Source organism: Caretta caretta, chromosome 2 (genome assembly GCF_965140235.1).
Source record: "Caretta caretta isolate rCarCar2 chromosome 2, rCarCar1.hap1, whole genome shotgun sequence".
Classification (NCBI taxonomy): Eukaryota; Metazoa; Chordata; order Testudines; family Cheloniidae; genus Caretta; species Caretta caretta.
The window spans coordinates 124,405,635-124,433,162 of record NC_134207.1 but is presented as its reverse complement, the minus strand read 5'-3'; positions in this window follow the sequence as shown (position 1 = coordinate 124,433,162).

Sequence of the window (27,528 nt, the reverse complement as noted above, 5' to 3'; positions counted from 1 at the left end):
TTTATTACAATATGTACAGTGTGAACACAGTGGTGTGTTTTGTCACAGTCAAACATCTGTGAGTGAACCTCTGACATATGAATTTTAAGATACCATATTACAATTTAACACAACTCTGGGGACATTTATCCCATAAATCACTACTAAATAAGTGATTTTTATAAAATTTTGGAATATTGATGGTACAGAATTAATTGATAACTGTTGGGATATGTATGAGTTAAGTAGAGACCTGGGAAGCTGCTAATGTGCTGACATGGCATTAGGGGACAAAGGCATAAGAAGGCTGTAGTTCTTTGTTTAATAAATAAGTTGCCATATTTTGCCCTTCCCTGTTGCTTGTAAGAACTGATAAGTGTTGCAGCTGCATAAGAAATGTGGGGATCTAAAGGATACCTTTTGGGTAAAGCAGTGTTATCTCCTCCTCCCTTCGTTTCCCAGCTACATAAACAAGCCCTGACTTATGGCCCTTTCCTACCTCCCCTGAGAATTGCTCATGGCCCCTTCCTCCCTCCGCTGAGAATTGCTAACCAGGGAGATTTGTGGCAAAGAAATATATTTTCAAGGTAAAACACCTGTGTAATATGTGTAATGCTGTGCACAATAGATAGGGTGGGTTTACTAACAAAATGGGTGTTTTTATTACTTAATAAGGGTTTTGGGGGTGTTGTAACAGATGTAGGCATGTATATACTAACAAATAAAAAGAACGTGCCGTAACTAATTCAGGGCTTACTGGACAATTGGGTCCAGGGGAACAAGTATCACAATAAAGAAGCCCGTACTCATATCTGCCTCTGGGTCAACCTGCTCTTTCTTCTCACAATAATGTAAAGGGGACCAAAACAGGTTAGATTTTATAATCTTTGCTCTCTATTGTAAACCCTATTTTGTTTCCTTTCTGTGTCTTTCATTGTTAGTCTGTTTGATAATCGAAGCAATAGTTGTACAAAATATCACTCTTCAAAAGAAATGACTGGTTATTTTAAATTGCTAAAGGGAATAAGATTAAAATTAAATATACTGTAAGGAAAATTAGGATGAAGTATTGTGTACAGCTAATCAAAACACTGCAGAAATATAGTGCTCACAAACATTAGCATGATTCCAAAGAGCTGTTCAGTTCTACCATGTTCTTGCCCCTCTTTATTTCTTCATCAACATTTGCACAAGTGCATTTTTCCTTTACATTAATTGGGGAATTTCTATTTTTCATGGGAGAAAGTCAGTCATCCTTGTGCAAAAAGCCAGCAGTAAGCCATGCATGAGCTTCCCAAGTCTATTTAGCTTAACAATCTATCACTAGAAGGCATGTTTTCTAATCCTTTAATCATTCTTATGGGTCTCCTCTTCACCCTCTCCAATTTATCAACAACTTTCTTGACATAATTTTCCCCCCAGGGAGTGACACTGGATGAAACATTATCTGTAATAAGCAGTTTAAGTTTAAATACTAGGTAAGGGTTTTACTCTACTCTTGAATTTTGTGCAAACTTCCCAGTGATGGTGGCTGGAGATCAGCTGTGCATAAATTTAACACCACATTTATTTCCATTCATCCTGCCTTGCATTCATATTTTTCAAGGTCTGTAGTCACTAGGACGTGTGACTGAAATTCTGGGAAGGTTAGGAGAGTTAATTGTCAATGGGCACCTAATTTCCCTAAGGCTCCTTTAAGAATCTTCACCTATAGTGATACTTGAATATTTAGATCTTAGTTATTTTTACTTCTGAGTCTTTTGGATGCTAAGTTTTCTTTAATGAGAATAACAATAAGCTTATTTACTATTGATTTTTAAAAGCTGAATTATCCTAATGGAATATGTTCTGGTGAATATTCGTATCTCTGTCAAGGATCGGGTTAATTCAATCTATTATTAGCATCTTGACTCATTCATCAACTTTCATAGAGCTTGACAGAATGAAAGCAGCAATTGCATAGTGAATTGTGGTCAAATGCCATAATGAAATATTTTCTGAAGCAAGATCTACACTATGAACTTACACTGGTACAACTGTGTTGCTCAGGGGTATGAAAAATCCACTCCCACTCCCCTGAGCGCAGCAGTTAGGTTGGTATAACTCCTGGTGTTGATAGCGCTATGGTGACAGGATGGCTTCTCCTGTTGACATAGCTACCGCCTCTTGTGGAGATGGATTAACTACACTGACAGGAGAACTCCTATTTTAATAGTGTCTTCACTGAAGCACTCCAGCAGTGCCGCTGCACCACTGCAGCGTTTTATGTGTAGACCTGCCCCATATAAATTTATTGATGGAAGCTGCCATCGTTCACATTTATCTGACAAATTGGAGTTTAATACTACAGACAAATCTACTGACAAATAATGACAATATTAGTCAATAACCTATTTGACCAGTTAGACAAACAATTTTAGATAATGGTTCTTTCCCCCCTTTTTCAAGGTCTTTGTCTTCCTTGGTACATATGTAAAAGTGTCCCTTGTTCTCAGTTGGAGCTTGGGCACAAGACCTTTTTAGTGTGGCTGATCAATTTTGGAATTGCTCACTATGAATACCTGAATTTCTCGAATGCATAAGCTGGTACAGCACCTAGTGCCGTGGAATCCTAGATGCTACAGCAATACAAATAAATCATAGAGTTTTCTACCATACTACCAACACAGAGTACCTAGTCTCTAAACCATAGAAACCAAAGAGCTTTGGTTCAAAGTACTTGGAGTAGGAACTACACAGAATCACATAACACAGTTTGTAATCTCCAAAAAAAGATTAGCTTTAGTTCAAAGGGATTACAAAGTCTGTAGCACTTTCAGCCTTGCTTTTCAATACAAGAGGTTGGATCTTTCCTCTGATCTTTTTTTTTGTCCTGTTTTTTTTTCCATTGAGAACTTGGGCTGTACCCATTCTCAGTCAGCCTCTACAAGCCTCCAAATGTAGGAAGCCACAAAGGTCACAGGCTGCTTTGATAGGAGCTTGAAAGTGCTATGGAATATTAATTTTTAGCTTGCCCCACGTCCCAATGGTGGAGTCATAGGCTTTGCCCAGCTCAGTTGCCATGTATGGCAAATAGATTCATCAGGGAACTGACATCAGGGATCAACCAGGAAGGACATTTTTAAAGAGGCCCTGAAATCCAACACTGATATTAACCTGACTTAGAGTTCCATTATGGAAGTTAATGGAGTCCATCATGCTAAAGATTTGCTCCCATTGTCTCATCAAAAATATAAATTCAGGGGACCAAAATGATGACTGTTGACCCCAGAGGATAGCTGTGATGCCAAACTGCTTGGAGATCCTCGTTGAAATGTTACTTTAAAAAACAAACAAACAAAACACCCCGGAGAACATGGTGGGAAGATGTGTTGTGAGGATCGGGGCTTATTTTTGGCAAACGAATTTTGCTAAAGCAACTAAAGAATCACAGAGACAGCAAATAGCCCAATAGACAAAACCACAAAGGGATCGGAGGGGAAAACTGGATATTCAGGGAAATTATTTTGCCGCCTTTGAAAGAAAAAATAGTTTCCACTCCACCCTAGTTCTATATTGAATTAAACACCTGAAATGTCCTTAGGACATAGGGGCGCGATCTCAGATCCTGAGGGGCATCCATGGGAGGGACTGGATGGAGCAAAGCATCCTTATAGAAACTTCCATATTGGGCTGTACAGCTTATCTTGCTGCTCTCCTTGTTGCTGTGCCATGCCTTGAGATGAATGTTCTGCACATTGGCCCTTTCCAAGCCATCATTTCACATATGGCATGGGATTCCACTGAGTATAAGGAGATCCACACATGAAATGAATAGCAAGTCAGCCACATGACAAGTGGTAAGTGCGGTCCGTTTCACGGTAAGGATGATGTTCATCGCACTGAATCCCCTTTCGCAGTCAGCATTGCTTGCAGCAAGGGTGTCCACTGCAAGGACAAGTTAGTTTTCCAAGAATGTTTTTTCCTTCAGAAGTCTTGAGTTCCACAAAACCCAATTGTGCTTCCTGTTGATTGATTCTCAGTTGATCAGCCAATGCTCTTATTTCCTTTTCCCCAATGTGGGGATTCTCTTGCTATTTTTCAGGCTTCAAAACTGACAAATTGCTAATTAAGTTCTTATAATTGGAAGCTCTTTCTTCGCGTGTGCTTTGATCGGCTTTGTCTGAGGCAGTTGTGAATAGTTTTATCCTCATGTGGTCAACAACTGCTTGAATTAATTGAGACTAGTTGGTTACTGGGGCTTTGTCCAGCACCATTTAATTTGTGTTTTTTGAACATCTTGGATTGTTCAGCCTTCTGAGCTTCTTCAGAGTGAACTCCTGTGTCTGTTTTTAGACTTTTGATTCTCTTGATGTATATTTTCATTAGGTTGTCTGCTTTTGGAATGGTCATGTCTCATTCTTATAACATCTCAGACAAGTTCTTCAGTTCTGTCAGCACATCCAGCATTAAATAAAGATTTCTGATTAAATTTACAGAACACAGCTTTGAGTGTAGTCCTTGAAATTTAATACATTTGCTTCCGACTCTTGACCAGTCTTGTGAGGCCACCTTGAAGTGTTTTGCCGAAGCAGGGTATGTTTGCCACACTGCACTGACTGCTCTCCATTTTGATGCCACCCACCTTAAATTGAATACTTTGCACTTCCAAAAAATTGGCAATGTGTAATTCATTGGCATGAGCATTTAGTTCATGGGTTTTTTGGTGATTGACTATACAAGGAATATAATTAATCCAAAAAAGCCTTAAAGTCATTTGTACCTCTGATGACTTCTAAATCTTCATCAACAGCAATTCCAGTCTATAGTTGAGGCAATACCATAATATCACATTGGAAAGCTACTACAAATGGACTTTCCTGACACCAGCTTTGACTCCTAACATCACATTTTTGCCGTCACTACAAAAGCTGATCAACACTTCCAATAATAACAGGTTTCAGAGTAACAGCCGTGTTAGTCTGTATTCGCAAAAAGAAAAGGAGTACTTGTGGCACCTTAGTTATTGGTTAGTCTCTAAGGTGCCACAAGTACTCCTTTTCTTTCTACTTCCAATAATAGTGTTCTTTAGTGAACCCACAATGCAGCAAGCATTTTAAAGTTTCCCCTTTAATGGCTGCTGCTGTTGCGCTTTGCAGCTCAATCAAGTCCAGAAGAAATGTAAATGGCCTCATAATTCCATCTGTACTGGCTTTCAAAAAAAAGATGAGTGGAGTTTCCAACGAGAGTAGTCGATTCGTCGACAAGTACTGTAATTTTTGACTTACTGTCGAGAATTTTTTCATTTCGGTGGCTATATGATTGATTGTCTCCTCAAACTGTTCTACTATGCATCAAATGCCACATTTCAATTCCATTGATTTGCTATAGATCAATGAGGCTTTCATGGTCACTGAGTGGTCAATTTGTTTCGGCAATTAATAAGTTGTTTGGAATACATGAGCAGTAGTTTCAAATGCTGCTGCTTCACTTTTAGCATTCAGATTAAGGAGATTCTTTTTTAGCCATCGCTTGAATTTTTTCAGCCTCCATGTGAGCTGCAGATTTCTTATGTTCATTTATTTTTTGCAAAGGGAGGACAGCTCTGTCTCTTTATTCTTTCTATATGAGGATATTTCACAAGAGGCCCAGTTTGGAGAGATGTTAACCCCTCTTGCAGAATGCAGCTTCAATTCTGAAACATCATGACATACCGTGGATCCAAGTTTACCGCCTGAAGCAAAAAGCCAGTAGTTTTTCTCTTTGAACTCCTCAAACTGCATTTTTGACCACGCAGCAGGGTATGGTGGTAGAGTATCAGTTTTCTTATCCGGCAATTCAGCAGTTTCATTTGTCTCCTCTCTTTGTGGCGCCTGCCGCTCACCACATGACAAAAGGTATAAAAGTGCCAGTACTTTTCCCTGTGGACAACAGATTTCAGCTTCTTCATTTGTTGCTGTTTTTTGATTGACATTTCCTCACTTTTACATTAAACAGACCCGTAAGGGTCTGTTGAACGTGTATCTTCTTAGGCGGCATTCCCCCCACCACTTACTGTCCTCCTACTGTTAATTGCGTGCCTGACAAGACTTGACCAATAAGAAGCAAGCAAGCAAGCACGGTTCCCATGTGGCGGTATGGCACTCAAAAGCTAATGTTTGGAACAACCATGTGAACATCTTCCTGTGAAAACAAAATCTTGTCTTGCTTGACAGTCTAGATCTATCTCGGTGATCCATGTATGTTCTAAATGTATATGTACAGTATGGATGTATCTCTCAAAGAAGATAGCTTTTTCACTGTAGGACCAAGAGCCCCCTCGGGCAGGACACCATTAAGCAGCACCCAACAACCCAAAAACTGGGCGTCCACAGACACACCCAGCCAGGCCTTGCCTCTTGCAGAAGTTTCCAAGGTGTTAGCTGTGGAAACACTGTCTTCCCCATCCCCCCACCCTTCAAAAGGGTGTCAGCACCCTCTCTACTCCGGAGTCCCAGGTTGTGTGCCGGGAGAATGCTGCTGGCTGTTGGAGTGGGTGGCCGTTTGCTTGCACAAGGACAGTAAATGTCAGTAATACTGTATGTATGTGTATGAATGTGTCACAAACAATGCATCTGCAGCCTGCCGCTGACCAGCAGCGACCCCAGCAACCGGCCCTCACGGGCTACTGCCTGCAGAGAGCCAGCAGGTGTTGCTGTGCCTGGCGCTGGGCTGAGTCCACCCAGGAGTAAGTAACTGAGGCAAAAACCACAGCCAGCCAGCCAGCCAGCCGGGGGAGAGGGGCAAGGAGTTGTGCTGCGCCATGCCCACCAGTGCCCTGCCTGCTCTAGACCCTCCCTATTTCCTAGCAAGTTAACAGATCAAGGGCGCAGCGGGCACACCAATGGGTGGCTATAGTAGGGTGAAGGAGAAGTGAATGAAGGACAACTAGAATAGCCTTCATGAAATATACAAGATACTTAGAGAAAATTTTGTCAATTTCAGACTTGCAATTTGCAGGACACTGAAACAAAACAAGTAGAGATCTGAGATCGTGCCCCTATGTCCTAAAGACATTTCAGATGCTTAATTCAATAGAGAACTAGGGTGGAGTGGAAACTAATTTTTTCTTTCAAAGGCGGCACAATAATTTCCCTGAATATCCAGTTTTCCCCTCCGATCCCTTTGTGGTTTTGTCTATCGGGCTATTTGCTTTCTCTGTGATACTTTAGTTGCTTTAGCAAAATTTGTTTGCCAAAAATAAGCCCCGATCCTCACAACACATCTTCCCACCATGTTCTCTGGGGTTCTGATTCCAATTTGTATATTATACTATTGGATCCCCTCATCCAGGGCAAAAAAGAACTGCCCCTTTGTCACACCAACAACTGTGAAACAAACAAGGATACTGGAAATGGCCCTTAATCCTGTGGGTTGAACCGCAGAGGGAGCAGCTGAGTTTAAGCTGTTATGCAGGTGCTGTGGGCAGGCTTCTCCCTCAGCCAGTCCCCCTCTTCCCCACCACAAGCTGGAGAGGAGCCGCTGCCAGTGTTGAGTGCAAGGCGGGGGTAAAGTGTGGAGCCTAGCTGCCTTATGCAGCCTGGCCGTACCGGGAGGAGGAAGGAGAGAGAAAAATGTAACTGTGAGTTTTCACTGTCCAGGCTTTTATTAGCTCTGAGTTTAAGCTGTTATGCAGCCAAAAGAGGTGAAAGTAAGCCAGTATTGAATGCTTGGGCCACTTTCTTACCAGTACGCCGTACCGGCTTACTTTCACCCCCATCTGTGTCTAGGAACTGATCGTTGTCAAGGGTGGAAAAACAGGTTTCCTGTGAGATAAATGTTTTTATATAGTTGGTTATTTACATGTAAATTGAGTTTTCTATAGTTCAGTGGGTCTTCTCTCACTAGGGTGACCAAAGAGCAAGTGTGAAAAATCGGGACGGGGGTGGGAGGTAATAGGAGCCTATATAAGAAAAAGACCCCAAAATTGGGACTGTCCCTATCAAATCAGGACATCTGGTCACCCTACCTCTCACCAGTCTGAGCTGGATGCTATGTGACAACTTGAGAGCGAGTGAGAGAGAAAAGTAATAGGAGAGGTTTACTGGAATATATTTGGGGGTCAAAGAGGACACCCTAGCATCCTTCACCTAGGAAATAAATGGACAGCAAGTTTAATGAAAAATGGATCTCAGCTAGGCTTGACTGAACATGCTGAAGAGAAGTTTGGATGAAATAAACTTCTTTAGACAGGAGGATAAATGGTTAGTTAAGTTTAGTCTCTAGAAAGCACGTTATGACTGTGTTGTATTTGATCTTTTTGTTTCCGTATTCTTATTCACTATCACTGGGAACTCTGCTTTGACAACCTTATTCTTGTTTTCACTATAAGTATATCTGAGTGCTGTGGTGCTAAGCAAAGATTGAGGTGAATCTCACAAGCTGGTGTGTACTGTTTGCTTTGGGAATCACAGGTCTCATAATTCTGAGTGTTCAGTGGATAAAGGCCTGGACGCTACAGGGAATGCTTGGTGTGTTCAGGGCGTGGTGTGTGCCTATCACTACCTGTGGAGGCCTGGAAGTTAGTGTTTGTGCTGCCAGAGGCTAGGGAGCCAGCTGCAGCAAGTCAGTCTCCTAACACCACATGGCACATTGCTGATCCAGACAAGAACTGCCTTATTGATTCTACTTCCTGATAGGTGGAGAGGCAGAACTAAGCTACTATTTGAAACAAGCAGTAGTCAGAGCTTATTGGCTATTCAACGTGTTCCACCCCATGGCTGCACTTGAGCCTACTTCCTGGTCTCATCCAGCCCATGTCTTCTCCTACTCCTGCCCAGCCTTCTCTTGTGTCCACTCCAGTTTCTGCCCTTCTCCATCCTTGACGCTCCGGCTCTGACCTCCAACTCTGCTTCCTGACCATGTTTCTGGTTCACACCCTGGCTCTGACGTTCAGCTTCTGATCCTTGGTTCTGACCCTCATTTCTGCTCATGACCAGGTGTCTACTGGCCCTGATTCCTGTCTCTGGTTTGCCTCTGCTCTAATCTCTAGGTAGGTCACTCCCATGCCTCTGACCATTAGGCATAACCACCCTCCTCCCAGTCTTAATCCTAGCAGTTTGATCCACAGCAGGTACAGACACAAATTCCTCCCACTAATGGTAGGTGGTGGTGAATTGCCTCACAACCCATGGTAACTCTGGGAAGTGTCAGACCTACACAGCTACTCTCTGGTAAGGAGGTAGGAGGGCCCCAGCAGTTTTTTCTGTCTCACATCATGTTGATTCAGTGCTGATTCAGATATGTGTCACTTATTTAATCATCAGAAACTCCTGCTATAGCACCTGATACTAGATAATGTGACAGGGTCGGGCCAGATGGCTACAGGAGAGTAATAGAAGGCAGATATATTAGCCCCAGGTTAAGTAGGTCCCTTTTCCCTGGGTAAGGTAACAGGGAAGTTTCCAGAACAATCAGGAACCTTCTGGAGACAAGACAGACAGGCTGATTGACTGCAAGTATTCTAATCAAGAAGCTGCTAGAATCAATTACGGCAGGCTAATCAGGGCACCTGGGTTTAAAAAGGAGCTCACTTCAGTTTGTGGTGCGCATGCAAGGAGCTGGGAGCAAGAGGTGCTAGGAGCTGATAGTGAAAATGCGGACTGTTGGAGGACTGAGGAGTACAAGCATTATCAGACACCAGGAGGAAGGTCCTATGGTGAGGATAAAGAAGGTGTGGGAGGAGGCCATGGGGAAGTAACCCAGGGAGTTGTAGCTGTTGCACAGCTGTTCCAGGAGGCTGTCTAGACAGCTGCATTCCACAGGGCCCTGGGCTGGAACCCGGAGTAGAGGGCGGGCCCGGGTTCCCCCCAAACCTCTCAACTCCTAGTCAGACACAGGAGGAGTTGACCTGGACTGTGGGTTCATGAAAATGGCCAAACTGAGGGTGGCCGTGAAGTTCCAAGGCAAGCAAATCCGCCAATAAGCGCAAGACCCACCAAGGTAGAGGAGGAACTTTGTCACAATAGGAAAAAAACATTATTTTTTTCCTGAAGTAGTCCAACCAGTGATATGTTAGAGCACAGCTTGTGGTGGTCTGACTGCAGACCTTTAGTTTTCAGTATGAATCATTCTCCGATAGAAAACCAGCCTTATCCTTTTTTGTAAGGATCCTTGATATTATTTTTGCTATTAGCTGAAAGGCCATGCTGTCAGAACTACTTGGCCCAACTGCCTCAGTCTTTGCAATCTCCCTCTACAACAATGAAGCTGTTGCATGTGAATTCATTGGTAGTTGGTTGAGTTCCCTCTGAGACCAACCGTGGTCTAGGACTCTTGGCATAGATATGTGCCTTACTGTGGCTAAAAGCCCATGCTGTCACACAGGTGTAATTCATAAATGACTGCTTAAAAATTGGATAGCAATAGATCATGAATCCTAGTGACGATTCAATCTGATAAGAGATTACGAACAAAAAGAGATCTCAGCCATGCTTGTAGCTGTTCCCATCATTTCGCACTGACTCTCTTCAGAGTAACATACACACTGACAATCCTGGAATCTTACTATTATATAGAGCAGTGGTTCCCAGACTTGTTCCACCACTTGTGCAGGGAAAGCCCCTAGTGGGCCGCGCCGGTTTGTTTACCTGCCGCGTCCACAGGTTTGGCCGATCGCGGCTCCCAGTGGCCGCGGTTCGCTGCTCCAGGCCACTGGGAGCCGCGATCGGCCGAACCTGCAGACGCAGCAGGTAAACAAACCGGCCTGGCCCACCAGTGGCTTTTCCTGCACAAGCGGCGGAACAAGTTTGGGAACCACTGGTATAGACTATTGCACAGTAAAACTAATAGGGCAAAACTTAGCACACAAGATTTCTTATCACATACATTTCTAACACAGTTGTTTCAGCAATAAGGTTACGTTTTGTCTAGCTTTAATTGGTTACAGTGAATTTAGCTTTAAACAAATTCTGAAAGGCAAAAGCTTGGGCAATTCCGTAGAAAAAGTGATCTCATTTACCTCCTTAAATAATGCTTTTCTTTCTCACCGCTAGGTAATTGACTTTAAATGAGCTGCCCAATCCCAGCAATTCATCAGCCTACCTTACTTTCTCCACAAACCAAATGTCTAACGGTAATCAAGAAGCCATTATTAAATTTCTTCAAGAGTTTACTTATTCTAGAGCTCTTTACCTTAAATGGTTCATTTGTCACAAGCTTCCCATTCTTTTGCTATTAACAAAGGAAATGTGTTGATCTCTCATGTTTTTGGGTGGATTGTATTACAACTCACACAACGACCTAAACTTCCCTACCATGGCAGAGTATGCTATGGTTAATCCATTTGACTAGAATGCAGAAACTCAGCTTTAATTCCCAACTCTGCCACAGACTTCCTGTGTGACCTTGGATAAGTCAATCATCCATGACTCAAGTATTTTCAGGAAGTCTAATACTTCCTTTCTCCCACCCTTTATCTGTCTTGGCTATTTAGATGGTAAGCTCTTTGGAGCAGTGACTGTATGCACAACATCTAACACCATAGGGCACTGGTCTCAATTGGGGCATCTAGCTCAACTATCATACTACCTGAATCCTGGCAGGTAGGGAGGCCTGCAGAGTGCCACAATTACTGTATTCTCTAGCATGCCTCCAGATAAGAGAAATGGAGTGTGAACTATATCCATGCTTCCACAATAGTGGAAATAGTAAGAAAATGAGGGGAGAAATTTATTCCATCTCTTTCCATGAAATAGGAAGCACAGCATCTATGCCACAGCCAGTTTGTCCCAACTTCCACAGGAATCTACCAAGCCAACGTCCCAGGATTCTGAAGCTATCTCCCCCTGGGACGTTTGTATATAATTCTGCCTTTAGTGAGGAATTTGGCCATGGATTTTTTTTGTTTCAATTCACAACAAATATAATCAGCTCCCTGAAAAACTGTAAATATGAAATACCACATACGTGAAGGTGACAAAATGATGCAGCAGTTCTGCTCTTCATATTCTCTGGAGCTGTTAAATGTCTGAAAACAAAATTCTCCCCATAACATATAGCTTTGCATTTTTAGCTTTCTGGATTCATAACACCATCAACCCTCCTGCAGGCATTCTTTTCCTCTCTAAATATTACTTTGCCCTTTTCGTTCTGGGGATAGGCTGTTTCTGACTGTCAACTGAAAGCATGCTAAATTCCATGCAGTTTAAAATCTGCTGCTTCTCCTTTTTGATGTACCTTTAATTATAGGGTTAAGTACAATTCTTCAAGTTTATAGCACAAAAGTGCACACTGACTGACAACTCTACTCCCACTCAATCTGTGAAGAAGGCCAAATTGCATTTTTAATTATATTCGGTGGACTAGAGCTACAACATGGAAATGTACTACTTTGATAAAGAAAATGTAACTGCACTACAGAGGAATATTTATCTTCTGATTCTGCAGTGAGAATTAGTGGTTAACCGATCTCTTTATTGAGGTAAGGGCTCAGCAGGGATACCAATTCATTTCAATCAGTGGTAAATGGTTAGCTCCAAACATAAGAGAAAGTAGTTAGCTACTAGCTATATACAAAATCAAACTCCTTATAAAATAGACTACCAGCCAGAGCACAAATAAAGGTCAAGTGTGAACAAACAACTCTGGTAGGAAAGGATTAATGCCAGCCTCCAACCCAGAAGCATATGGAGAACATAATGAAAAAAACATAAGTCAAGGCTTAATTCCAATGTTTGCGCAAAAAAGTGTAATTGGAAGCTCAGGACATTTAACATAGGGCCAATTTCATAAATTAGGGAAGGGCAAGTTATGGTACCATCACTGCTTGACTTCTCCAGGGATTTCCGTATAAGGGAGTCAAACTTTGAACACAGGGGTAAGCTTTTCAAAAGCTGTTCAGTGATCTAAGAGTCTAGGTCCCATTGAAAGTCAAATGGGAATTAGAATCCTAGGGGCCATACCTTAAAAGTGGGCATGGCAGAATTCAGTTTTTTAAATTTGCAGATCTGTTTTTACACAATTGCACAAAAATAGAAGTTTTAAGCATTTATTTTCTATTCTGTAGAGTTGTGGGAAATTTTTGTGAGGTCTGACAATTTATTTATTTAACCACAACGCCTACTGTCATTAAAGTGTTATCACCATTCATAGACACATTGTCAACGTTGCATCAAAACATACAATGTAAACATCCTTTAATTAAACTCTTAAGTTCTCCAGCAGCATCTTTCTTTGCCTCTCTGTACATTTCAATTATTATTGATGGAAATATTTGTGTGGATAGAAAAATCTAATCCTTCCAAACCTATTTAAAAGATAATTAGGTGTTTACAACAGTGCCTAAGTCCCACTGAAATCAATGGAAGTTAGGCACCTAGGTACCCATCTGCATCTTTAGGTGTCTAATATCTTTAAAAATATGGCCCTTAGCAGACTGTGATTTTTAAAAAAATTTACCCTATTGATCCATAAAAGTCCTTCTATGATGGCTTTGTGCGCTGTTGAATCAGCACATTTCCCAGGTACCCTTTGGAAAAATCTAGTCCCAGATTCAGCCATTTGGAAGCATGTTGCATCTGTTACTTGTGTGTGCATGTTAGTATGGCAGATCCCTCCACAGTTCACCATCAAATCTGTAATGCCCATACATTCAAAATTCTCGGTCTTCCTGCCTTACAACCAGTTTTAACTCACAACACTTCTAATCAAACTATACAAAGCACAAGATCCCATTGCTCTAGAATATCCCTGCACCAGCCTTAAGTTATAGGTTAATTACATAAGAGTATTGCACATATGTGATAAATAAAGGGGAAGGGGTAGCTCTCTGTTATGGACACCCAGCCATCCAGTTAGCTATAAAATCCCTCTTAGTAGCTGTTCTCTACTTGCTTTACCTGTAAAGGATTAAAAAGTCTCACTGCTATGCATAGGTAAAAGGAAATGAGTGGGCACCTGATCAAAAGAGCCGATGGAAGGCTAGAACTTTTTAAAATTGAGAAAAAACTTCCCCTTTGTCTGTCTGTCTGGTTGGTCTCTCGGGGAGAGGGGGACAGAGCAGTGATGTTGTAAGAAGCTTTGAGCCAGGTATGAAGAATGATCTGTATCAAACTACTCATTTGAAACCCCAGATATATAAGTAGATCAGGAAATCTCGAGGAAGACACAATTAGGTTTCTCTTTTATTTCTTTGTGGCTTGTGGATTTCTCTGTGCTAAACCCAGGTGCTTTTGTTTTGCTTGTAACCTTTAAGCTGGACCTCAAGAAAGCTATTCTTGTATTTGCTCTTTTTAAATCTAGCAATAGCCTGAGATTTCAGATGTATTTTCTTCCTTTTTTAATAAAATTTACCTTTTTTAAGAACAGGATTGGAGTTCTGGGTCTTAAGAGGTTTGTGCACATTTTTTTTATTAGCTGGTGGCAACAGCTGATTTCCTTTGTTTTTTCTCTCTCAGCTCTTCCCCAGATGGGGTGGGTGAAAGGGCCTGAGGGTACCCCACAGGAAGGAATTCCCAAGTGCACCTTCCTGGATTCTCAAAGGGGTTTTTCATTTGGGTGGTGGCAGCATCTACCCATTCAAGGTCAGAGAAAAGCTGTAACCTTGGGAGTTTAATACAAGCCTGGAGTGGCCAGTATTCATTTTCAGAGTCCTCGCAGGGCCCCCACCTTCTTTACTCAAAGTGCCAGAGTGGGGATTTAGCCTTGATAACATATATTAACTAATTTTCACAACACATCTTGTAGAGTAATGTTCTATTTAAGGCCTAAATGTTAATATATTATCTTTGCATTGTCTTTTGCTTTGTCACCAAATTCTGAATCCATTGAAATCAATGGTAAACTCCCATTAACTTCAGTAGGACCAGAATTTAGTCCATATATTACAGGGTGTTAACTTCCATAGGAAAAAAGGAATCTACCAGCTGATCAGATTTGAGGCGGGGGGGGGGGGGGGGGAGAGGAAGGGGTTTGTGGGATTTACAAAAGTATGAAATTTGCCAGAGACATAAGGCATGATCTAACAAAGATTTTCAGATATGGGGCCATTGCCAACTTATGGCATATTTGCTATGGCAGCCATTGTAAATTCTGAATGATTATGGTATTTATTAAACCATTCTAGTGTATTTTTTGTACATTTATTCCTATTGTCTTAGGCGTCCTAAAAACTAAAGCTGTGAATTGTGATGGCTTGACATCATACAAAAATATTAAGAATTGACATGCTCTGTAGTGTCACCAGGGAATATTTACTTAAAATATTAATGATAGAAAAATAACACCATAAGGACATCAAGTTACATTTTTATTTCCTAGCAATATCCTGTTATGCATAGATAAGTCTGAAATGTTATGTCTCAAAGAATGAAAAGGCAGCTTACATAAACATGCAGCCTAAAATGAATTAAATATGAAAGTTTTTCTGTGTTCAGTAAAAAGTGAAAAAAGAAACATACTTCTGATGGTATATCAATTTTCACTGTAGAAGACCTCCATGAAGCTTCAACCCTCAGTACTGATAGTCAAGTCTGCAAATGTGCACTTCAGCCACAAGGCCCACGTTTGCTCAAAAAACTAAGTGCAGGGGATTTAGTAGCCAAAGAGGCCACGTATCATGCAAGATGTTTGTCTCTTTGCAACAAAGTCAGGGATAAGAAAACAGAGAAAAACAACGCAGAGATGATGTTAACATGGGATTGCCTTAGCTGAACTGGTAGCATGCACTGAAGAGACAAGACTGAAGACATGGCTCCAGTCTTTAAATTAGAACATGTCTATACAGCTGGGGTTGATACGGGCTAGATGCTTTCCCAACCTTGAACTAGAATCCCTTTTCATACATTTCAGATCTCCAAGCACATAAAGAATGACACAAATTGCTGCTTGCCTTCAATCAGGATATTGAACATGACCCCCAAGAAGCATGTGAGGAAGACTGTGATGAAGAAGCACGTTATCTGTTCCAACCAGCAAAAATGGGACGTGTTTCAAATGAGAACAGCTTAAAGAATCTGTGTTTGAATCACTGTTGGCACTGATGTCCATGATATTGGATGATCCAAACATTAAAACCCAGTTTCCATTAATCCAGCTACCCTTACTTTTGGTCATAACTATTGCAGTACATCAGCAACATCACTCATCATGAAGGAACAGAAAGTTTGTACCACAACAATGCTAGAGAACTGCCTTTACCAATCTGTGTTGGTTTGGCACTTCATGCACAGACATGAAAAAATGAGCCAGTATGTACAGTAACTCCTCGTTTAATGTTGTAGTTATGTTCCTAAAAAATGCTACTTAAGCAAAATGATGTTAAGTGAATCCAATTTCCCCATAAGAATTAATATAAAGAGGGGGGTTAGGTTCCAGGAATTTTTGCACCAAACAAAAGGCCTTGTATGTACAGTATAAGTTTTAAACAAGTTAATACTGTACATAGCAATGATGATTGTGAAGCTTGGTTGAGGTGGTGGAGTCAGAGGGTGGAAGAGGGTGGGTGGGATATTTCCCAGGGAATGCCTTGCTCCTAAATGATGAACTAGCACTCGGTTGAGCCCTCAAGGGTTAACACATTGTTAATGTAGCCTCACATTCTACAAGGAAGCACGAATGGAGGGAGGAGGCACAATAGACGGATGGCAGTGGCTGCAAACATTCCCTGAGGAAAATGAACATGCTGATGAACCCACGCTATCCCACTGAAGCACACAACTCCCTCCACTTTCCAAAGTGCCGGGGATGTAAGTGTGTGAGCGACAGACACACACCGTGTGTGTGTGTGAGAGAGAGAGAGACAGAGATGTGCATAGCCCCTTTAAGCATGCTGACCCCACTCTAAATACACTGCCTTTTTAAGTAGATCAGCAAGCTCCTTCCATCCTGAGCCCTGTTGTGTCTTCCCACCCCACCGCCACTCTGTAGATGGAATACAGGATCGGGAAGGAGGGGGACACCCTGGCATCAAGCACAGCAAGCAGGAGGCTCCCGGGAACAGCTCCAAAGCAGAGGGCAGGAGCAGCGCATGGCAGTGAGGGGAGAGACACCTGAACTGCCCGGCAATTGATAGCCTGCTGAGTGGCTGCTGCACAGGGAACTTAGGGGAGCTGATGGGGGCTGCCAGTCCACCCTGGTTCCAAGCCCCCACCAGCTAGCTGCAACGGGCTGCTCTTCCTGCAAGCAGTGGACAAAGCAGGTGGCTGCTAAACAACTTTATAAGGGAGCACTGTGCAACTTTAAACAAGCATATTCTCCAATAGATCAGCAACATAACAACGTTAACCGGTCTGACATTAAGTGAGGAATTACTGTACCTTCTTTAAACTTGGGTTGTCCATCTCTACCATCATGGCAAACAGTGCATGCCAATGCTTTCGAGGATGAGAATGTACTTTTTCCTTTTAAAACATCATGGTGGTCTGTTCACTACTGAAGCTATAAGCAATGTTGTCCACAGCAACAGACTCCTTTCAAGAACTGGGATATCAATATCCAAGTACTGAAGTGGAGGAAATTCTCAATGGTATTGCCACCCCGGACTGTGAGACTGCAGCATCAATGAACAGGACTATATCATCATTTCCTGAGTCTTACACACTTGTCCCTCCGTTGATCCTTAATGCTCCCATCCCTGCCACAACTGGTGAAATCAAGGCTGACTGCCAACTGATTACCCAAGGCCTGCAAGAAGAATGCAGGTGGCTTTAAAAGTACGGCAAGCAGCAAGTCTGGATACCTTCACTGGAGATTGATGTTTCCTGGGCAGCTTACCATGGTAGCAAACATCCAGGGCTAGACTTTGCCCCAGCCATCACTGCACTTCTTGCCCTCTCTCCAGATTCAAGTCTGTGGCAATGATTTGTCACACCATGGATCTGATAAGGAATGTTGTACAACACCTAAATCCTTCCAAAGTGCCAGTGATCACTGTGGATCAGCCCCTTTTCACCATAACCAAACAGATACAGTGGAGTTGGCTTGGTGGGTATGGAGAGGACAAATATGTCAGAATGCTGGGAGGTCTTCATCTGGAAATGGCAAGTCTAAAGCTGATGGAGATTGACTAGCTGATAGTGAATGGACAGAAGCCCTTTTTGAGGCCCAAATAGCTTCCCAAGGCACAGCTGATTCCCTCCAAGTGTCCTATGTCACATGTACTAGGCATGTACTTTGCTCTCTACATCACATGCCTTGGAAAGCTGTTACCCTGGTTCTTTGCATTAGGTCATACTAATTATGCTTTTTGGGTGCCTGTTCACTTCTGGGATATAGTAAGTCTTCTGATAGTGCATCCAGACACAGCTAGAAAGCCCCTAAAGGGAAACTTCACAGTTGGCAAGATACTGTGTTTTCTCTGTAATTGCACTTGACCAAGATCATGAGCAAAATAATGCCATAATCAATGGGATGGTGGAGCTGTTAGTCTAACTCAAAGTCCAGAGGCTCTTCGGTGTTGGGTGATAGTGGGACCAGAAGTGTCCCGGTTGATAGGAGAATTTGAAGCCACAGCAGACAAAGGAACCACCCAAAAAGGGACTAACACAAAGCACCATGAGTAGGCTTCTACTCATGGTGAAAAGGGTCCCTGCTGCTTTTGCACAACATGTCAAGGCATTTGTTGAGGTCGGATGTGGACAACCTTCCCTTGGAAGAGAATGTTGACTTAGTTAAAAGGGACTTCAAGACATTGTAAACCCTGCTGCAATTGTTGGTCTTAAGGAGATTGAGAAGATTGAGCAGCAGCAATACACCACATTTGTAACAGATTGCAAAACAAAACTAAGCCATTAACAGAGCCTATCAAGCAAAGTAAACTCCCATTGTTCAGCAGACCACCTAAAAGAGAGATCTCCAAGACCAACTTGCAGCTCCCTCTTCTCAAAGCTTGCTAAACATGGGATGGCAACTTTTTCTTTCAACATGAGAATCTGGCATGTCCTCCTTCATTGTTGCAGATTGGAAAACTACACCTTGCCAAGAAATCTGGCCTTATGGCTATGTTCAACTGAAAGACAGTGCTCCAGCAATTGATGCAATAATTTTTGATGGGACAGTTCTCATAAACATGTTGAAACCAGTTGCTAGCAATGCATTTGACTATGCCATTGAAAGCTTTTACATTTTATAGCTCAAGACATAGCTGCAGTGTTGTAGTTGGGATGTTTACATTGCCCAGAGTTTCAAGGCCCAGACCAGAAGCAACAGAAGACAGGGAGTCAAGAGGAGTTCCAAGGCTTATATCCCTCTATGACTAAACTGGGGCACGGGGAGGGAGTGCAGATCCTGGTCGGTACTTACCTTAGGCGGCTCCCAGAAGCAGCGGGCATGTTTCCCCTCCGGCTCCTACACAGAGGCATGGCCAGGTGGCTCTGTGTACTGCCCTGTCTGTAGGCACCTCCCCCACAGCTCCTATTGGCCAAGGTTCCTGGCCAATGGGAGCTTTGAGGGTGGCCCTTGGCGTGGGGCAGCGTGCGGAGCCCCCTGGCTGCCCCAACACGTAGGAGCCAGAGGGGGGACATGCCAGCTGCTTCCCAGGAGCCACATAGTGCAGAAGCCAGCAGGGAGTCTGCCATCCCTGCTGCACAGTGCGGCCGACCGGAGCCTTCATGATCCTTTTTTAATCAGGTGTTCCAGTAGAAAACCAGACACCTGGTCACCCTAACTTGATATATACCTTCTCATGAAATAGCTTCTTCACTTGGCCTAAACAAATCAAAGGCTTCACCAGTGTTTCATGCCTCTTACTGGTCGCTGCACTGTCTGCCTTTGCTAGAAGAGGAAAGAAGTCCTCATGGAAGACGTGGAAGGCATTTTGCAGAAGTGACTCCTGCTTTTGTGGATTTGTCTGCTGCACCACAATCCATGGTTCAGTCATCTATCCTCTGTTGCAATGCTTTGTGGTGGTACTGTATGGCAGGAAAAGTAGCATAAACAGTGCTGATGAGCCCTGCAAGCAGCTCTTCACACAAAAGGGCAGAGCTATGGAATTCCTCTAACAGAGTGCTTGGTGGTTCTTCTCACAGGTCAGGTTCCCCCACCTCACTCGGGGGGCGGGGGAACCTGACCACACCCAGTTATCTACACTGGGTGGTCACAACCCAGACCCATCCTCCTCACCCTCACCCCTGCAAAGAGTGGGAAAGCTGGAATATGACCTTTGTGGGCCTCCTTAAGTTTCTTTGGCTGGGGGATCAAAATAAAAGTCAGACCCCCACATTTTCTAAGATGGGCCCAGCAAAAGTGTATGTGTGTGTGGGGGGGGTGAGTCAACAACAGCCCCAGTGCAATGTGTTTGGAGAAATTCCTCTGACTGGGTCTCTGAGACAGGCTCAGCCTGGGTGTCTTACCCTGGGAGTCTGCTGTACTCTCATCAGGGACAGGTGAAGGTTTCATGCCTAGGAGTTCCCTCCACATCTTTGAGAGTCACTCCTGCAATCTGCTGCTTAGGGCAATCCTTCTCCACCCCCACTCCCCCCATTTTGACTGTAGCCTCCTGCCTATCATATATGATTGACAGGGCTGCAGAGGTGGGGCTAGCCATGCCACCTGGGCCTCGCTGGCCCCTTCTTTGTCCATGTGGGGACTAAACACCCTCCACTGACCAAAGTTGATCTGGTTCAACACAGGCGAGCTGCATACCAACCAGGACACTGCAGGTGTCAGGCCTTGATACCTGCTTCTCAGCATCCCTGACCCAAGGACTGGAGATGCGTTGAGGGCACCAATGGATAGTGGACAACCTTCCAGATAGGAAGGGATTTTTGTGAATTGCTAAGATGTGGCTGGTTTCAGAGTAACAGCCGTGTTAGTCTGTATTCGCAAAAAGAAAAGGAGTACTTGTGGCACCTTAGAGACTAACCAATTTATTTGAGCATAAGCTTTCGTGAGCTACAGTATGCAGTATGCATCCGATGAAGTGAGCTGTAGCTCAGGAAAGCTTATGCTCAAATAAATTGGTTAGTCTCTAAGGTGCCACAAGTACTCCTTTTCTTTTTAAGATGTGGCTGCGGATCAAGGGGACGGGAAAGCACAATTGTGTTAATGCAGCACTGAGTTGTACTGCTCAATACCATTGGGGTAGGGAATGTGATGTTTCAATATATTGACTGTGAAAGACTTCTTTGCTTCTTAATTTGTTTTAGGCTGTATGTTTATGAAAGCCGCCTTTTCAATCTTTTTCAGACACAGCAATATCCTGTTACACATAGATCAACCTGAAATATTGTGATTAGCAAAAAGAAACGTTCATGAACAGAAACCTGTAAACATATTGTGGTGGTCTTCTATATAACAAATATTTTAGTAAATATTCCCTGGTGAAACATGACAGAAAATGTTAATTCCTAATATTTTTGTATAATTTTGAGCCATCATAGTCCATTGCTTTAGTTTTTAGGACATCTATGACAATAGGAATACAATGTACAAAAATATCCCCCTCTTCCCGGGATGGTTTAATACCTTAAACAATTAGTATCAGGAAAATGTCACTAGAAAAAATTTATTTTAGAATAGAAATGGCTGCCCCTGACAAAACGGTATGAGTTGGCAATGGCCCCAATAGCTGAATATGAAGGTCTTGCCTTGAGACTCTGGGAAATTTTATGCTTTCATCATAAAAACCACAATTCATTTACAAATCTGATTAGCCATTCAGAGTGTTGCTTGCTTGTTTTACAAATGTAAACTGAAGCTTGGACCACAACAAAGAAACAATTAATCATCCTAATATATTTACCAGCAAGAGAGGAGCTAGGCAGAGGGACTGGTAGAGATAAATCAGTCATGGAGCAAGCATGAATTAAAAAAAAAACTCCTGGAACTGTAAGATGGTAAAATTCTAAAGATTAATCTCTCTCTCTCTTCCCACAGCTAATGTTGTGGAAAGAACAATAACAATAAATATCAGGCAGTGAGTTATGAGACGCTCTGCAACTCTAATTAAGCATATCTCATTCTTTGCATAGCTCTCCTTTCTATCCTGCTGTTTAATTCAACCTGTTCTGAATCCTTCATTAACGTCATGTTAGAGCCCAGTGATTCATGACTTTTAGCAAATATTAAACCTTTTCTTTAAAAACAGACTTGTTCAGCAGTTGCACTGGACTAGGGTATTTCATTTAACCATTTAACAAAGCAATTAAGAATGTTGAGTTAACTGGAGCTGGAAAAGTTCATGCACCTTTTGACTGCCCTAAAACATTTTCAGCCTCCATTCAAAACTGCTGCTAGCATCAGGCTTCAGGAGGAAATTAATATGAAGCTACAATTTAGACCAGGTATACACTAGAAAGTGTTTGACAGCATAGTTTATACCAGTTGGAGAGCACAATAAGCTGTACTGGCAAGAGCACTTTTATGCAGGGTATAACTGCATTTACGCCAGGGAGCTTCTGCCCATACACAAACATGGCAAACAAACAAAATCACCACCTAAACTGACATTGCTACACTGGCAAAAGTTTCTAGGGTAGACCTGACCATAAGAAAGGTCTCTACTGGGGCATTTTCCAATTATAAACTATTTGGGGGGATAGTAGTACTGAAACACAGTAGAGCAATCCAGGGAGGCAGGTCAAGGACAGACTGCTAATGTTCCTGTCAGTCCCACAACTGAATAGCTCATCATCGTAAACAACTGCATCTATCCACTGCAGCATGGTAGCTCTTGGTCTGTCTGAAGCCATATGTGGCTTTTCTAAAGTGAGCTTTGTATAGCATTTGTGGCTTTTAATAGTTGAGCAGAAAAATCTTCAGTCCAAGTTCACATGCTTGTCGTGTTTAAGTCAGGAGCTTTTATTGTTGAAGAAACCTGGCCTGGTCTTGCAAGATGCTGAGTGCCCTCAATATCTACTAGCACAATGGGAGTTGAGGGCACTCAGTACATAGAAATAGAAATAATAGCAATGTAGGGGTGAAAGAGACCTCAAGAGGTCATCTAGTTCATCCACACCACACTGAGGCCTGGTCTACACTGTGGGGGGGATCGATCTAAGTTACGCAACTTCAGCTACGAGAATAGCATGGCTGAAGTTGACGTATCTTAAATAGACTTAGAATCACTTACTTCACTCCCTCACAGCGCGGGATCGACGGCTGCCGCTCCCCCATCGACTCTACTTCTGCCTTTTGCCATGGTGGAGTTCCGGAGTCGACGGCAGAGTGATCGGGGATCGATTTATCGCGTCTACACTAGACACGATAAATCAATCCCCGATAGATCGATCACTACCCGCCGATCCGGCAGGTAGTGTAGACGTGGCCTGAGGCAGGTTTAAGTATACCTAGACCAGCCGTGAAAGGTGTTTACCTAATCTGTTCTTAAAAACCTCCAGTGACAGAGATTCCACAACCTCCCTATGTTACCTATTCTAGAGCTGAAAGTTTTTCCCCTTATATTTAACTTAAATCCCCCTAGCTGCAGATTAAGTCCATTTCTTACAGAAATCTCTGCCTCTCACAAGACAAGAGAGAGCTTATAAAACATGAAATGAAACAGTTAAGGATGGCAGTGTGGGTTTCTCCTAATGGTAAATTTTTCTCCTTTCTCTACTTCTCCCCCCCACCCTGTACAAAGGGGAGTACATGAGTCCTAAACTTTGGGATTTGGATGTGGGATTTACTACATTTGCAGGAAGGGCTTTTGCCATTCATTTTGCCTGCTCAGACTTCTGTATGGTTGGGGAGTGTGTGTAGCAGCCACAACTCCACTCATGTTGCTGGGAGTTGCAGGTGCTCAACACGTCTGAAAGTCTGGTCAAAAGGGTCTCAAGCTGGGGACCTAAAAACTGAATCACCCACAATCCAAATTTTTCAAAAAAGTGGCCAAAGTTAACAATGCATCACTGAGAGGTAAGTATTACAATTAGAACAGCTCAAAACATTGATACCATATTTTTCTGTGTCTGTTATCCTCCTCTTACAGATGTAGAAATGACAGAGGTTAGATAGCTTGCCCTAGGGAACAAAGTGAGTCAGTAGCAGAACCAGGATAAGAATAGAGGGATTGCGGGCTCATGTTGAATACTGGTACAACTACACTACCTCTTTCTTTACGTTTGCCAACATTTATAATTGCTAGAGCAGGACTTGAAATCGGAATTTAATTTTTTGTTACTTTCCCCTTGATTAAAGTATAATGATTCTTTAAGAGGGAACCATGATGGGGAAAACGTCCTTTGAGTATAATCCCAGTCAATCCTAAAGCCTTCATTCTGGTGCAGGCTTTTGATGTAAACAGATTTACAGGAAAAATTATCCTATCAGCCATCTGTTCTGGTAACTTCCAGGTGCCAGGTCAGTAGACTGGCTACTGTTGTTACATGCTAGCATCCGTAGGAGACAATAGTACCGAAGAGAGAGTTCCTGTTTTTTAATTTTTGTTTTATTTGGTTTAGTGTTTTCCACTAACTCCTGTGAACCCTCCTGTGTGTTAATCAGCTGCTTGTACTTGAGAACTTAATCTTTGAGTCACTTGGGTTTAGTCATTGTCAGGGAATTGACAGAAGTTGCAGTGATAGTGGTGGTGACATTGATGACTGTAATGATTTATTTGTTAGTGTTTGCTAGTATTGGAATTGGACTGATTTGTCAGAGCCCAATGCCAAAGTTTTGGAGTTGGAAAGTGATGGCGGACTGAGTTATTCAAGCATATACACTTTATTTTGCTGATCGGGCGATTGGTTGGGTGGGGGAGGGTATTGTGGTAGTGCCTTGGACCACCAATCATAGACATGGTGCCCATTGTGCTAGGCACTATAAAACAAAACAAAAGAATAGTCCCTACTTCAAGGAACTTGTAGTCTAAGATGAGACAACAGATGGATACTACAAACAGACAAGGGGAGCATATGGTAACAAATGGAAAAAAACTGGTCAGGACAGAAGCTGTTGAGTGTTTTGTAGTCATTGTGTTAAAGGAGAATTTTAAGGAGGGATTTGAAGGAGGACAAAGAGGGGGTTTTGGCGACATTTATAGAGAGCTCCTCCTCTGTTCGAGGGGCAGCCTGGGAGAAAGTACAAAAGTGATTGTTTGGAAAAGTAACAACTGCACCATGAAGGCTCGACATCATTGGGAAAGCTGAGGATATCCCACTTCAGCTTCTGTTTCTTGTGCCATTTATCCTAACATAAATCTAAGTTTTTGTTCTTTATATATAATGTGGGAGAGGATGGATAGTCCAATAACCTTTAGACTATGTGGATAAACTTGTGGCTGCCTGTCTAAACCAAATCTTCTTACATTCTGTCTTCAATAGAGAGAATACAAAGATGGATAATACAGCAAAGGAGTGAGAGGATTGGGAAAGAGGGAGTGAAAATATACGGAGATGACCACTGTAGCTCACGAAAGCTTATGCTCAAATAAATGTGTTAGTCTCTGTCAAGGTTCCATCACCACTCTGAACTCTAGGGTACAGATGGGGACCTGCATGAGAAACCCCCTAAGCTTATTTTTACCAGCTTAGGTTAAAACTTCCTCAAGGTACAAACTATTACCTTTTGCCCTTGGACTTTATTGCTGCCACCACCAAGCGTCTAACAACTATATAAGAGGGAAAGAGCCCGCTTGGAAACATCTTTCCCCCGCAAAATCCTCCCAAACCCTATACCCCCTTTCCTAGGGAAGGCTTGATAAAGATCCTCACCAATTTGCATAGGTGAACACAGACCCAAACCCTTGGATCTTAAGAACAATGAAAAGCAATCAGGTTCTTAAAAGAAGAATTTTAATTGAAGAAAAAGTAAAAGAATCACCTCTGTAAAATCAGGACGGTAAATACCTTACAGGGTAATCAGATTCAAAACATAGAGAATCCCTCTAGGCAAAACCTTAAGTTACAAAAAGACACAAAACCAGGAATATACATTCCATTCAGCACAGCTTATTTTATCAACCATTTAAACAAAACAGAATCTAACACATATCTAGCTGGATTACTTACTAAATTCTAAAAAGACTCCATTCCTTTTCTGTTCCGGGCAAAAGCAGCACACAGACAGAGAGAACCTTTGTTTCTCCCTGCCCTCCAGCTTTTTTATCTTGTCTCCTCATTGGTCATTTTGGTCAGGTGCCAGCGAGGTTATCCTAGCTTCTTAACCCTTTACAGGTGAAAGGGTTTTTCCTCTGGCCAGGAGGGATTTAAAGGTGTTTACCCTTCCCTTTATATTTATGACAGTCTCTAAGGTGCTACAAGTACTCCTTTTCTTTTTGCGGATACAGACTAACACGGCTGCTACTCTGAAACCTGAGGATATGAAGCATATAGTTTTCAGTGCATATAGTTTAAATGGGCTTATCTGCCAGATACTTTGTACAAGCTAAATTACATTGAGCTCTTTCCATTACCTGTCCTCCATCATTTCTGCCTGCCCCCTCCCACTCACTCTAAGTGGCTGGGAGTGAGATGGACTATAAGTTCCTGTTTTGTTAAATTTTCTCTTTTTTTCCTGAGTGGGCTAGGGTCCCAATGGCAAATCTATCTCTCTGACACCCGTCTGCTAAAAAACCCAGTTACTGCTGGAATATGAAAAACCCTGTGAAAAACCCTTTGCATCCACGGTTATATGAATTTTGCATGAATATCATTTGTGTACCACTCATTAAACTTGGAGATAACTTAAATACCGGAATCAATTTGCCTGATTAAAATTACATTTCTATGAGTATCATTGTGCTAATAGGATTAGTCTGAATGGGGGACTCCATCAGCCTTGCATAGTTCACTAGCCATATATATTTAAGAAAGCAACAAAGTCTATTAGGGTAATTTTTAAATTAAAAACCTCAACAGGGAACACATTCCTCTTTGTACTAGTGGTGAGAATTTATGATGTGAGAATGGACTTTGAGATACAACCAATAATTTATTACTCTGCCATTTAAGAGAAGGCATTTCTTGCCTGTTCCATTAGGAGCAAGCAGTTTGCAGAAATTAGCATTCAATAATCTTTTAAATTGTTGCTCTGACCAGGAGGACAACTTTTTCCCCTGAAAAACTTGTTTATAAACTCTCTGCCAATTTTAAAAAAACAACAACAAAAAAACTCTGCAATTTTAATTTTAGAGAACATTCTGGTTTCTCATTCCGTCTCTTCACGACTGAGAGCGGGGTTTCGGAGGGAAACTATTGGAGAGAAAGTCAGCCTGAGGGGACCCTGTTACACAACAGAGAATGTTCTAGCAAGGGACAAGGTGTTCTTCCCGTGAACCAAAGCTGCGTTGGGAAGGGATTGGTACTATTTTAAGCCCAGGGAAGCTGAGTGTGTGTGTTTAAAAGAAATAAAATATATTTAAAAACCGCGTTTGCTGGGGCTTAATGCTAATTACTTCCCTGTAGACCCTAGGACAGGGAGGGTGGTAGGGCTTTTGAAGAGCCCCGATGAGCCACTGCTAACAAAACACTGCTATCCTCTGTTTGCTGGAGCACACTTCATGCCAAATGTGTTTCTGACATATTAATTCAGCTGGGGCAATGCTATCTTTATCACAGCAGGAGCACTCTGAGGATAATTTCTAATATCTCTGCCAATCAAAGGGTTCTTACAGAAGTTAACTCAATAGCAGCATCTCAGCTAGTGCAGCACTTA